This window comes from Solanum pennellii, chromosome 4 (assembly GCF_001406875.1).
Source record: "Solanum pennellii chromosome 4, SPENNV200".
In the NCBI taxonomy this organism is placed as follows: Eukaryota; Viridiplantae; Streptophyta; class Magnoliopsida; order Solanales; family Solanaceae; genus Solanum; species Solanum pennellii.
The window spans coordinates 26,250,676-26,264,429 of record NC_028640.1 but is presented as its reverse complement, the minus strand read 5'-3'; the positions used below and the strand labels follow the sequence as shown (position 1 = coordinate 26,264,429).

The 13,754-nt window shown below is 34.7% G+C and overlaps 1 long non-coding RNA gene across 1 annotated transcript; it reads left to right on the top strand.

The window, feature by feature from the left end:
- The first annotated feature begins 5,115 nt into the window (after positions 1–5,115).
- Positions 5,116–13,460, top strand: LOC107017203. Its single transcript, XR_001456471.2, has 2 exons — positions 5,116–5,773; positions 13,179–13,460. It is a non-coding gene; the product is annotated as an uncharacterized LOC107017203 (long non-coding RNA).
- Positions 13,461–13,754: the final 294 nt, after the last annotated feature.

Sequence of the window (13,754 nt, the reverse complement as noted above, 5' to 3'; positions counted from 1 at the left end):
GACATCTTTACCTTTCAGTTATTTTTTTTCAGTTTTCAGTTGTTATGATGATTAGGGGTCCGTCTTAACATCCATCTTTAATTTAAGGGCTTCATAGACAGATAGAGTTAGTTCTATAGTCTTTTCAAATATTTTGTAAATGATAAGACTTAAGTTGCCATTCTGGCAAAGCACCATTTTAAAGACATTTCTTGAGTTTAGTCTTCCTCTGAGTTAAGTAAGTCAGGCCAATGGTTCGTTCAAGACCTGCATTGGTAATGGGTACATGCAATGTCTGGGGTGTCGGATCGGGGTGTGACAAATATTTGTATCAGAGCACAGAGGTCAAGAGTCCTAGGGAATCTATGAAGTCGTGTCTGTAGTATCTTAGTCATAGGTGTGAAGCTCGCCACATCTATGATAAGGAGGCTACAACATTTAGGAATCCCTCACTTCTTTTATATTCTTTTCGTGCGTTAGAGTTTATCTTTAAAATTCTCTCTCTCTCTCTAATTCGTTCTTGCATGTATTTCAGTGATAATAATGCCTCCACAAAGAGTAGCACGAGGTTGTCCAGCTAGGAGAAATGTAGAAGCTCAGGACAAAGAATTTCCCAATGCTCCGTAAGTACAACCTCAATGGGAGATTTCTAGTGCTGAGTTCCGTAAATCTATTCGAATGTTCATTCATGTTGTGACCAAACAAGTCCAACTACAAAGAGGATCTCAAAAAAAAGGGGATGACACTTCGAGGATTTGCGAATTCTTGAGGATGAATCCCCCAAGCTTCACTTATTCGAGCAATACAGAGTATCCAAAAAACTTTGTGTAAGAGTTGAAGAATATTTTTGATGTGATGCATGTAGTTGGCACTGACAAAGATGAGTTAGCCACATATAAATTGAATACTATGGCTAGGACTTGGTTTGATCAATGGAAGGATGGTAGATTGAGAATGCACCACATCCAAGTTGGGCTTGCTTTGAAGAAGCCTTTTTGGGGCGTTTCTTTCCTCGAGAACTGAAGGACGCAAAGGTATGAGAGTTCCTTACCCTGAAACAGGATTCCTTGAGTGTTCACGAGTATGGGTTAAAGTTCACCCAACTGTCTCTCTATGCTTCGGACATGTTTAAGGATATGAGAAGCATAATAATTTTGTTTGTTACTGGGTTGGGTCGTGCTTCCAACAAGGAAGGTAGGGTTTCAATGTTGATTGGCGACATGGACATATCAAGGATAATGATCTATGTGCAGCAAGTTGAACAGGAAAAAATGAGGGACAGAGAAGAGTAGAGAAATAAGAAGGCCAAGACCGGGAATGAGTTTTGGTAATAGAAAGGTGGTTGGAGTCAGCCACAGTTTCTAAAACAGAAAAGGCATTCACCCTTATCTGCTAGTGTACCTGCACCGAGAAACAGAGATGAGTATAATGGCTAAAATTCGTAAAAACACATAGCTGTACCAGCCCTATCTCAAGGTAGTGTGGCACAAGGTGGTAATTGGTCTCTTTCTTGTTGTAGGTGTGGTAGAAACAAAGTCGGTAAGTGTCGTGACGGCCGAGTTGCTTCAAGTGTGGACAAGAAGGTCACGTCATAAAAGAGTGTCCAAAGAAAATGCCAGGAAATGGTACTGGTGGAGGAACAAACCGCCTATATGCTATCAACAGTCGCCTTTTCTATGTGGCCCGAGTAAACCAGGACTTTATGGATAGACATTGTAGTCTCGACCAAACACCAAGTACCCTTTATTTGACCTTCTTTAAATATGTGGCATCGAAGGTTGGGCCAACCCCGTTCTTGTGTTTTACTTTTCATTTTAAATAACTCTCATCTTTCATTTTCTTCAAAAGATCAATTTAGTTATTGTATTTATTGTTGCTGTAACAAAAGTACACAAATTTCCATTTTATTCAAACACTTTATCCAGCAAGTCTTATTAGAAATAATTTACAATAATTATGGGACCCCTCTCCCGTTCTCTCCATCGGTAAAAAGTGTTTATTTGTCAATCAATACACCAAATACATATGGTTGTTCACAATGAAAAAAAAAAACCTGAAGTCCAAAATATATGCAAAAAGTTTACTTCACATGCTTGAAAAATATTTTGGCCACAAAAATACACACACTTTACACTGATGACGGTGGAGAATATCAAAGCCTAAAATCATACCTTAATTCCAACGGCATACAACACCTTGTATCTCCCCCTCATACTCCTCAAAGGTTCACCTTAGCTAAAAGATATTATCAGCACCTAATTGAGATAGTCAAAACATTGCTTCACCAAGCCAGGTTACCTTCTAATGCCTTTTTAATCAACCACATGCCAACCACCACACTTGATAACAAATCTTCCTTTGAAACTTTTTTTTCAATGAACTACCATCTTAAGAATATCTTCATACATTTGGCTATGGCTATCTATGTTACCTATGGCTAAGACCATATGTCCAAATTTAACTAGAGTCGTATTCCAAACCTTTGTATATATATTTGTTTTTCTGCCACTCCTTATTGTAATTAGTGTTTTGAAACCACAAGCTCTAAAAAATTCTCTATCACGAGATGTAAAATTCGAGAGGATATTTTCCCTTTTGATTGTCTTTTCTATTCCTTAAAACAAAATTTTCATATTTAAATTGGGAACATACTTTAAACAATAATCATTTAGATTTCATGATGGTACCCCCCATGATCCCGTAAATGCGAGATACACGCCAACATATTTTCTCCCTTCATGCCACACAGGGAACCAACCACAGTTAGACCAATCTACCGCTAACAAACGAGGTAATCCATTTCAAACAACTGTATCTTCTAATACGAATTAGCAATACCATGGTGTTGTTCCCTTATAATCCCACTTTATATTTCAAAGCCATCATCCCTCTATACACGTCTTCGCTCCCCACATTGTCGACTATCAACTTGTTGGAATTAATGCATTCACATCTTGATGTTTAGTATTTCAATATTGTCTCTTAGTTTCTAAAGAAGTCTTTTAGGATTTTGTAATACATGTATCTAGTTAATTGTGCAAGACTTTTTGTTTTCTATTTTGAGTAGTATAAATGGTGATGTAGTTAATGATTATAATCATCTTAAGTTCCACTTAAGTATCCTATATAAAACTTGAGAATTCTCTAAAGATATTATTCTCATTCTATATTTCCTATAAATTGGTATTAGAGCAGCTTTCGTTTTTAATATGAGGTTAGGTGAAGAAAAAAAATTGCATCCAAAATAAATGAAGGTGTTGATTCTTCAATTGTTCTTTCTCCAATTTTTGATGGAAATGATTTTAAATATTGGAAGATAAGAATGAGAACATATTTAAAAGTTGAAGGTTAGTGGACTATTGTTGTAAATGGATATGAAGAGCCAGAAAACAATGGTGAACATTTTGTAGCAGAGTTGAAAATTCACGAGGCTAAGTACCGTCAACATGCAAAAGCCTTGAGAAAAATCCAAATGAGAGTCGCAAGAGAATATTTTGCCAAAATTGCTACTTGTGAGACTGCAAAGCAAGCTTAGGAGTCTTTTAGAATCAAAGTGTATGGTGATGAAAAGTTACGCACTATACATCTTAATTTCAAAATTTGAAGATGATTGAACCTGCAAAAATAGATGAAATATTGCAGAAGAGTCATGAATTTTGTTAACGAAATAAGAAATCATGCTGATACAATTTCTAAGTGAAAAGTTGTGAAAATGATTCTAATTAGTGTCATAGAAAAGTATGAGTACATTGTTCATAACACAGAGGAGACGAAAGATCTTTCTAAATTTTCTATCAAAGATCTAGTCGGATCATTTCGTGCACAAAAGAAGCGAAGTTTTTTTTTGTGAAAATCAACCCAAAGAGACGACTTTCCAGTACAGAACAAATGAGAATTCTGAAAATTTCTCAAAAAATCAACAAAGGAAGAATTAAGATCCAAAAAAAAAAAGCAGAATCATGATGATTTTTTAAGACGGTTGATGAAAAAGGTGAGAAAAGTACTAGTTTTTTTTTTTAATTTGCAAAAGGAATAATTACAATGCACGAAAATGTTGGCACAAAGGCAAGCCCCAAAGTAACTTCTGTAAAAAATATTGGGACTGTTGTAAACACCCAATTTTGACACTCTCTAATAGGAATTGATTCATCTAGCCTCTTAAATTTCAAACGACATGAAATAATTAATTTTATGAAATTAAAAATATTTTCATGTTATTTTTAAAGTAATTTTGTCATTTTTATAATTTTTAAGTAATATATAGGTTTTATATAACTTTGTATATAATTAATATATTTTATAAACATTTTGAAAATAATCTTAATTTTTTTTAAATTTTAGTAAGTGTTTTGTTAAATTAGTTTAGTTTAAATTATGGTTGTAATATTTAATCATTAGTTTACAATTGTGTTGATTATTTCGTTTTGTTAATATTAAGAAGCTTTTATTAATTAATATTAATTCTTCTTATTTAGAATATAGTCAAATTTGTTAACTTAACTCAATTTGCTTAAACTCCAGTATGTAACCCCTTTAACCTCACCATAAACTTATTTTCAGACCCATTTTGAGCCTATTTAAATCAGGCCCAATACTTCCAACCCAAACTATTCCCCAAAGACTCAGCAACAATACAACCCATTAAAATTGGGAAACTTACATAAATATACTATCATAAAAAAATATTTACCATTTATAGCAATAACATTTTTTTTATTTGATCACTTTTAATTCATTTATAATATAAGTTTAATACATATTATAAAGAACAATCTATTATTCACATATAATACAAGTTTTAATGATAGATAATGCATTTATCACACATTTTAATACACTTATAATACAATGTGACAATTTTTTACCAAACAAACATAAGATATTTCAAAAACAATTATAATTCAAATATATTGCATACATAATTCACTTTTAATACATATTACAGATTTATCACAGTATTGCTATAAATGGTAATAAACAAAAAGTATCGCTAAAATCAGTAATTATTTTTTAAAATGTATTAATTTATGTAATTTTTCCATTAAAATACGTATAACCAAACCCACAATTCCAGTTCAAAGACGTACAACAGTCCAAACAAAATGACCCGACCCGACCTTGTAGTGTTCTTCTTTTTCTTCTTGTTTCACGCGAGCAGCACCGAGACGCGCCCAAAAGTTTGAACAAACAAGACGCGACCCCAATCGTGAGACCCAAACCCAGAAAATCGTGCAGCCGCGTGGCCCTCTCCTCTCTGCTTATCATTTCTGTACAAAGCTGTTGGAGAATATCCAGGTGTCTAAATCAAGTCAATCCTTCGTCCTTTTCTCAGAAATCAAGCGGCGAGCCTTTCAATTCCGTTGAGTGTTGTACTATGGACAATTTTAGGAGCATTTGAATTTTGAATTTAAAACTACATTCTTTTCCATTTGTCCCCCCCTACCCCTTTTACTTAAGCCTTAATCCTTTTCTATTAAAAAACTCATATTCTCAATCTTTGGGGTTAGAGAGAGATTATATAAAGTTGGGGAAAATTTGGAAAAAAGGGAGGAAGACAATAAAGAAAGGGTACAAGAAGCCAAAACAAATTTACTCATAAAATAGCTTACCAAAGGTTTTTGGAATCAATTTCTACCGTCGAAAAGTACTTAGAAAGATTTTGTAGTCGCACATTAACAGAGTTCTATTCGTTCGATTTCTACTTAGAATTATTTATTCATTGCTCGAATAAGAATTCGTGGGGTGGAAGAGCTTGTCCCTGCTCGTTTCTCTTCTGTTCGCTGCCTGGAAGAAGGTAACACTTTCTCCTTTGTAATACTTTCCTCATATTTTCTGTTCAAGCATGATGTCTATAGTTGTACTTTTGTTTTGTTTGCTATTATTTGTTATTGAGTTATGGCTGGTTTGATATAGTGCCTATTTGTTTAAGAGATTTCAGTGTAGTTGGATTCCTCTGTTTCGAGTTTATTTCCTCGTCCTTTTCTCTTACTTGTTTTGGATGTTTGAATCAATATTTCCTTGTTTTCAATGTCTTAAGACGTCAAAATGGGCACTCATTTCGTTAGTGTTGATGGTTTGAGGTATTTCTTCTTCAAATGAAAGATAAATTCTCAAACATTTCATATGGAAATTGGATATTGTATTATGTACCCTTTGAGATTAAGTCGTGGCTGCTCTTTCTATCTTGTTATGTTTGTTTGGTTTTAGGCATTTCGGTCCTTAAATTTCACTGTTTGTTGTTAGGTGTTTTTCATGTATAGATGTTCAAGCATTATGTTGGAAACTGGTGTGAATAAAGTGTATATTTCTTGCTTGTTTTCTTATAAAGTTGAACCATATAAAAATGATTAGTTATTGTTAAGTTTTGATAAAATTAGGTTACTCTTGTTGTTGTGTATAGCTTGAGGTTCATGTCTTAATTGTAGCTGCATTTTGACGGTGCTTTCCTATGATTTTGCTAAGTTCGAAATATGGTGTGAGTTGCTTTTTCCTTAGAGTTTATATCTGCTAATTATTTGGTTGCCACTTTTGTTTCTCTCTCTTCCATTCTTGGCATGTCTTAGTTCATGTTTCTTCGAAATATTTATCGTCCTCCTCGATATGTTCCTGTATGTGGTAGCTTAAGATTGATTTTGCTCGGTCTGTCGGCTCATCTATTTTGCCATAGCTTACTAGAGTAATTATACTATTGTGGGTCTCAATTTGTCCCCATTAATTGGACCTCATTGACAAAATATGTTTGGTTTAGTGGGTGATTACCTTCAATTTAATCTTGGTAGATTAGTTGGTTCTGTGAGCTGATTTAATTGCATTCTTGATATTTATTCAGCCATGTATAGTGTCACTATTTTAGATTTTAAGTTGTAAACTTATTTCACTTATCAAATTTTGTTCCTTAGGATGTCATATGAACTTAAATATTATCAAGGTCTAAGCATGATAGGAAGTAGGCATCAAAGTTTTATATTTATATACGCTTCCTGTATGTGGTTTTTTTATTTTTTTTAAATATTGTCATGATTTCTACATTTTTTAAATGAACATACTTTTGGTCTTTTTGTTGTTTGGGAGCCAACTGGAAGACGATTTTTTGAGAAATTATCATATTCTGTCCAGCATATTCATTGGGTTATATTTCTTGTGGCTTTACTTTATTATTTATAGAAGTTATTTGAGGGAGTGTGTATTAAGTTCGTTTTTCGTACTCTCTTTACATTACTTTGCTGAGTCTATTTGGACTCTTTCCAATTCCTCCTTGCATTTTCGAGTATCAAGTCAGTCATCTGGTGTTCAAGAGTGAAGTGAAATTGACGTACAAGGGGGGAAGGAACAAAGTTAAAAGTTTTATGCACTATGTATACAGCAGTATACCCGAAATATGCAGAATATATAGTGATATACATTAGGGGTATACACTGTATACAATCATGAAAATGGGTTAAAAGCCCTCTCGATTTCATGTTTGTGTTGTATCATTATTGGGCCAAAGGACTATTTATTTTTTGAATCATATGCTACTTTTAGGACTGGTAAAATTGGGCCTAAAGCCCAAAAGAAAATCCAGATTTTATGATGGTCTAGACCATGTGAAATTAGTCTCAAGTACTGGACCAGGTAGACAGAAAACCAGACTTGGATCCAAAACACACACTCTCTCTATTTTATTTATTTTATATTTACTCAAATATTTTTATTTGCTTATGTATTAGTCAATTTTAAAGATTTCCTAATCAATTTCCCAAAAACAAATCATTCTGAATTAGTTACTTTTAATTTCTAAAAAGATTAAATACTAATACTTATTTCACTACTTAAATCGCTTTGAAAAATATTTATATAAGTTAATCCCTATACTATTTCCTTTCCCCTAAAAATAAATGTCAAGTCTAAGTTTTTTTATTGTTGCAATGGAGTCTAGTATGTATATTTCTTTAAAACATTAGCCAAAAAAATAATTGTTGGATAACCGCGTGTTAGTGGATGTTCTAGGTTCTTTACAAACCTTCCTAGAACATTTATATGAACCCCGAACCCCCATTTTTATATTTTCCTTAGATTTCTATTTTAATCTTTTGGAAAAAAAATTCTTAATTTTTTTAAAAAAATTAAGTGGCGGCTCTATAACCAATCTTAATAGTCATCTTTTAAATAAAACAGACTGACGATTCCACTGGGGAATTGGTTGGTTCTAACCTTAATCAACTTGTTTGGGTATATGTATTTAATTGATTATTGATATTATTTGTTGTATTTTGAACTGTTGCATTTCATGGCATTCGATTCCGACAAATGGAAAATAAACTTCATTGGTAAAAAAGGATGTTATGTGGTTTACCATGACTGTCCTTCAGAGGAAAAACATAAATTGAATTCTTCGAAAGTGATGAATGAATAGTTTGCTTGTGGTCATACAACGTTGTTTAATAGACTTCACCCTATAGTTTGTCCGACTCGGGTAACAACGTCTTATCTAAACCAACTCTTAGTCAATTAAGAGTAGAGAAAAACTCATTATCAGAATTTAGCGCATCTGTCTAAGATGACCTAACACCCAAGGTATGTTGGACCCATTAGAGAGACCACCTGGAGTCCAAAATGGCCCATGACCTAAATGGACAAGCTAATCGGGATGCATCACAATACACAACGAAGCCCTTTGTACCCTCCGGTAAAGTCAACACCGGAGCAGAAGTAAGTCTATCTTTAAAGATTTAGAAGCTTCTCTCACATGCCTCTGACCACTCAAATTTCTTACTATTTTAGGTCAAAGTAGTCAAGGGAGATGAAATAGAAGCAAAACCATCCACAAACCTCCGATAATACACGATAGACCCAAGAAACTCCTAATGTTGGTTGGAGTCAAGGCCAATTTTTCACCACCTCGATTTTCCTTGGATCAACCTCGACTCCCTCACAGAGATGATATGACCAAGAAATGCCACCAACGTCAACCAAAACTCACATTTGCTATACGTGACAAATAATTGGTTCTTCTCAAGAACTTGTAACACCACCCTCAAATGTTCTATGTGATCACTCTCATTTTTCGAATATACCAAGATGTCGTCAATTAAGACAATGACAATTGAATATAGGTAACTTAGAAACACCGTATTCATGAAATCCATAAATACCGTCGGGGAATTAGTGAGACCAAAGGACATTACTAAGAACTCATAGTGACCATATGTAGTCCGAAATGTCGGTTTTGGTATATACTCACCTCTCACCCTATGTTAGTAATAACCCGATCTCAAGTCAATCTTAGAAAAGTAGCTTGCCCCTTGGAGTTGATCAAACAAATCTTCAATTCGAGGGAGAGGATACTTAATAGTGACTTTATTGAGTTGGAATTGATCAATGCACATTCTAAAGGAACCATCCTTCTTCTTGACAAAAAAAATGGGAGCATCCCATGAAGAAATACTAGGTCTAATGAAGCCTTTGTCTAGTAAATCTTTGAGTTGAGCCTTCAACTTTTTCAATTCAACAGGAGCCATCCGATAAGGAGGAATTTAAATAGGATTTGTATCCGGTAACAAGTCGATACCAAAATCAATTTCCTGTTCGGGAAGAATATCAGGAAGATCAATAGTAAAGACCTTTAGAAATTCCTTCACTACGGGGACCGACTCAATGGGGGGAATTTTGGAGTCTAAATCTTGGACTCTTACGATATGGTATAAACACCCTTTAGAGATCATCCTACAAGCTTTCAAAAAATAAACGATACGACCTCTAGGAATAGAATTCCCCTCCTTCCACTCTACAATGGGCTCATTTGGAAAGTTAAACTTCACACCCTTGTTCTACAACATATAGAGGCAACGCAAGCATGTAACCAATTCATACCCAATATGACATCAAAATCAAACATATCAAGTTCTACTAGTTCAACATGAGTAATTAGGGAACATTATAGGACAATTCCTATATACTGTCTTTGCAACCACCAACTCACCTAATGGAGTAGACACCATAAAAGGTTCCTTCAAGATATCGGGAAAAATGTAGAACTTTTTAGCTACTAGAGGAGTAACAAAAGATAATGTAGAACCCGGATCAAGTAAAGCATATACATCAACGGAAAAGACTTTCAACATACCGGTCACCATTTCGGGAGAAGTCTCTTGCTCACCCCTTGAGCGAAGTGTATAAAAGCGATTCTTCTTAGGAGAATCATTTGAACCACTTGCTCACCCACCATAATTGTCTTGCCCCTTCACATTTGGGAAATCTCAAACTTTGTGCCCACTTTTACAACAAAAACAATTATCTGTTCCCTTAAGGTAATCACCATAATGCTTCTTGCCACACTTTCCACAAGTTCGCTTCTTTGTTGGTGATCTAGTACCTCTACCCTTTTGAGACTCAGGGTTAGACACCGTATCATCCCTAGCCTTAGGGAACTTGGAACAAACTTGGTTCGAAACCTTTTTCTTGAACCTAGGCTTATCTTGGATATCAAGCCTACCCTATTATAACAATTTAAAAATCGAAGACGAGTCTTAGAGACTAACATAGGTTTCATGGGGTGTAAAATTTTTTTTAAGACTTATTTTAATGAATATAGATCATTTAGGAAGTTTAATAATCAAAACTTCTAAGAACGTCCATACGTTCGGAAGTGGTGCAAAGGGGTACTAGCGTGTCTTAGCCTATTTGACTAGATTTTAGGAGTCGAAAATTTATGAAAAATGATGAAAGGGTAGCTAATAGGTGTTTAAGCTGTTTCATGGTCGAAACTTCTGGGTACGACTCCCTAAGGACCAACCAAGGGCCTTTGAGGAGGACCCCTACAGGTTGAGGCAACTCTGCCTGAGCAGTGTGCATCGGCAGAACAGGCTACGGTCCGTGTGTGGACTGACGGGGCGTTGATGCCACCGTAGTCCAACACTTGGACAATTTATGAAATACCTCGTCTGCACAAGTCTTTGAACCTACCTACGGATGTGCAGGTCGGAGTGGGGCCAACATGTTGACTCATAGACAGCCCGTCGACGGGGTTATGTCTCTGAGGGTCTTGACTTTCCTACACGTTTTAATGTTAATTCATCTAATAAGTTAAGTAGTTTAGGGGTTTGTTAGGGATTAAAGGAAGACTAATTAACAAATTTAAATTTCATATAAAGTCCCCAACCCCAATTAATCTAATTACAACTCTCAATACAATCTCTCTTCCTTCTCTCTTCTTTCCCTCTCTATTTGGAAGCTACCATTGAAGACAAGATAGGGGGAGGTTTTGGGGGATGGAAAGGAATTATTAACCATCAAATCTTCATCAAATGTTAAGGTATGAGATCTAATTCACCTTTGCGACTCTTTCCTCTAATGGCTCCTTCAAAATGGATTTCAAAAGTTGAGTTTTCATGTGGGTTTCATCCAATTACGAAATTGATGTTGTGAACTGAGTTGTTTATGGTTTATTTAGGATATAATGGATATATTAACATGTAATTTAACTTGATTATGATCATTTTTGATGGTTTGGTTCAATTTGAAGATTATGATCCTTAACCCATAACCCTAGGTTGATCTTGATGTAAATTGGGTTGTGATTGATTCAATTGTCTTGATTATGGGTTAAATCACTATTAGATGATGTTGTTACACCAAGCACCAACAAATTAGAATAAGTTGTTGTCTTTCATGCTAATCTTGAGAAGTGATCTAGGTTAGGGAAATTAGCCTAGGTAATCTTGTTTTAAGAATTGATTTAGTATTGAATCATGGTGTAGTCACTCTTCTAGAATTTTTATCATGTTGATTATTAAATTATGATGTTGAACATCTAAATGGGCTTGAAATGAGGTTTTGTGGTAAGGCCTAAATGATGAACCATGAAGGCGACTTGGTAAGCGTTGAAATATCTATCTTTACTTCCAATTGTGATTAATTGTGGTTAAGTCATGATGCATATAGAAGTATGCCTTATATTAGGATGATAGGGTGGTATTATGTTGAATTGAAATGTCTTGACTATGTTTTGAGGTTGATTAAGGTGTATGATATAAGAATGGTGATGACTATTAATGTGCCTTGATATGCTATGAAATGCTAATGTGTTAACCTCACTTATATGAATTTTGAAGAAAGGACTATACTCATGCAATTCTTATTGAGCTATTGATGATAATTATACAAAAGGTAGACCCTATGACCTAAACTAAGCTATGATTGATAAATAAAGGCTTAAAGACATTTCCAAAAGAGAATCTAGCTTAGAACCGAGTGAACTAGATTGAGGAGTGTCCCTTCCCACATAGGGAAGGTAGGAACTCTAATGTAATATTGAGATTGGAGACTATATTTCATGGCGCATAAAGAGGGTCCCAACTACATCTCCTAGTTCTTCAACTATGTTGCCCCCATAGGAATACTAGCTAGTGGATCCACATAGTTTCTATGTTTCATGGTTTGGTACTACCTTAGCAAGTAGTCCGCCTTCTTTTGGTGTAGGGTTTTATATAACCAGATTCCACACTAGCTCATGTCCCGGAATCTAAAATAAATTAAAGGATTTTAACTCTAACTAGGATATTCTAAGGGGTATAGCTTAGTCTAGGTAGGAATATGGGACTCTACCTAAGCATTGCACTAATAAGCCTTGAGGGGAGTCTTAGGAGTATGTTCTTATATATGTTTATGTTATGATGATATACGATGAGTACATGATGAACTTGCACATCGTTGGTACTATATGTTGGTTAATTCACTTATGAGTATGCATTGAGTTTTATTGTTAACATAAGATGAAATGTATATCTAAATGTTATATTATATTAAGTTAGATAATGGTTATGATTTCTTGTTGGGGCTACTTTATTAAGTAAGGTTATGGGGCTTTGCTTGGTCATTGCACTTGTTGACTTAATAAGGATTCATGAGTAGTTGTCTTCCTTATTATGGTATAATTGACTCTTATTCACTCTTTTGATGTTATTCCTTGATGATAGGGTTGTAGTAAACCATGGGTTCAAGTATGTTGAAATACGTATTACTTGTTTGAGTTAGTAAGCATGTTTGGTTTATTGGTATGACTTTCTCGGTTATGCATGAGACTTTTAAACTTTTATAATGGCATGTTTTGACTAAAAGTCCCTTTTTAGCATGTTTTACTTTTACATATGCATATGGTCTCATACTTGGTACATATGGTGTACTAACCCCATTTTCTTCCTTTTTCCAAAAAATTTTAGGTTCCGATCGTTGAAAACTCATTCGGGGACGACTTTAAAACGGCTTGGATATTCTCTATCATCCAAGTGGGTGGTAACTAACATTCCGAGGACGATGCCAACATCTTGCCTATAAAGTTTCTTTGTTTTTCTATGATTTTTATGTTCATTCCACTTTCATTGTGTACGACTTGTATAAGCCTATATGTGGCTTCTTTACATTTGATGTAGAGCTATTCACATATTGAGATGATTGTTTAGATAGTATGAGATCGGACAATCTTTGAGACCATTTTTCTTTCTTATATATATGTATGTGCAATAAAAGTAGAAGGCTATGTAACCTTCCTATACAAAGGGGCTATGTACACTCGATACGACTATATATTATGTGTATCTAAAGGTCTACGTAAACATCTGAGTAGATTTAATGAAAGTCTTAAATTTTTCCGCATTTTCAACCTATTAATATAATGACATGAGAATAAGGGGCTAGTCTTAGTCCTCAATGAGGACGCCGCCGCCGATTACGTCTAGGGGGTAAACCCGGATGTGACAAACTTATTGTCGAAGCACAAGGTTGAATATTACTGACTT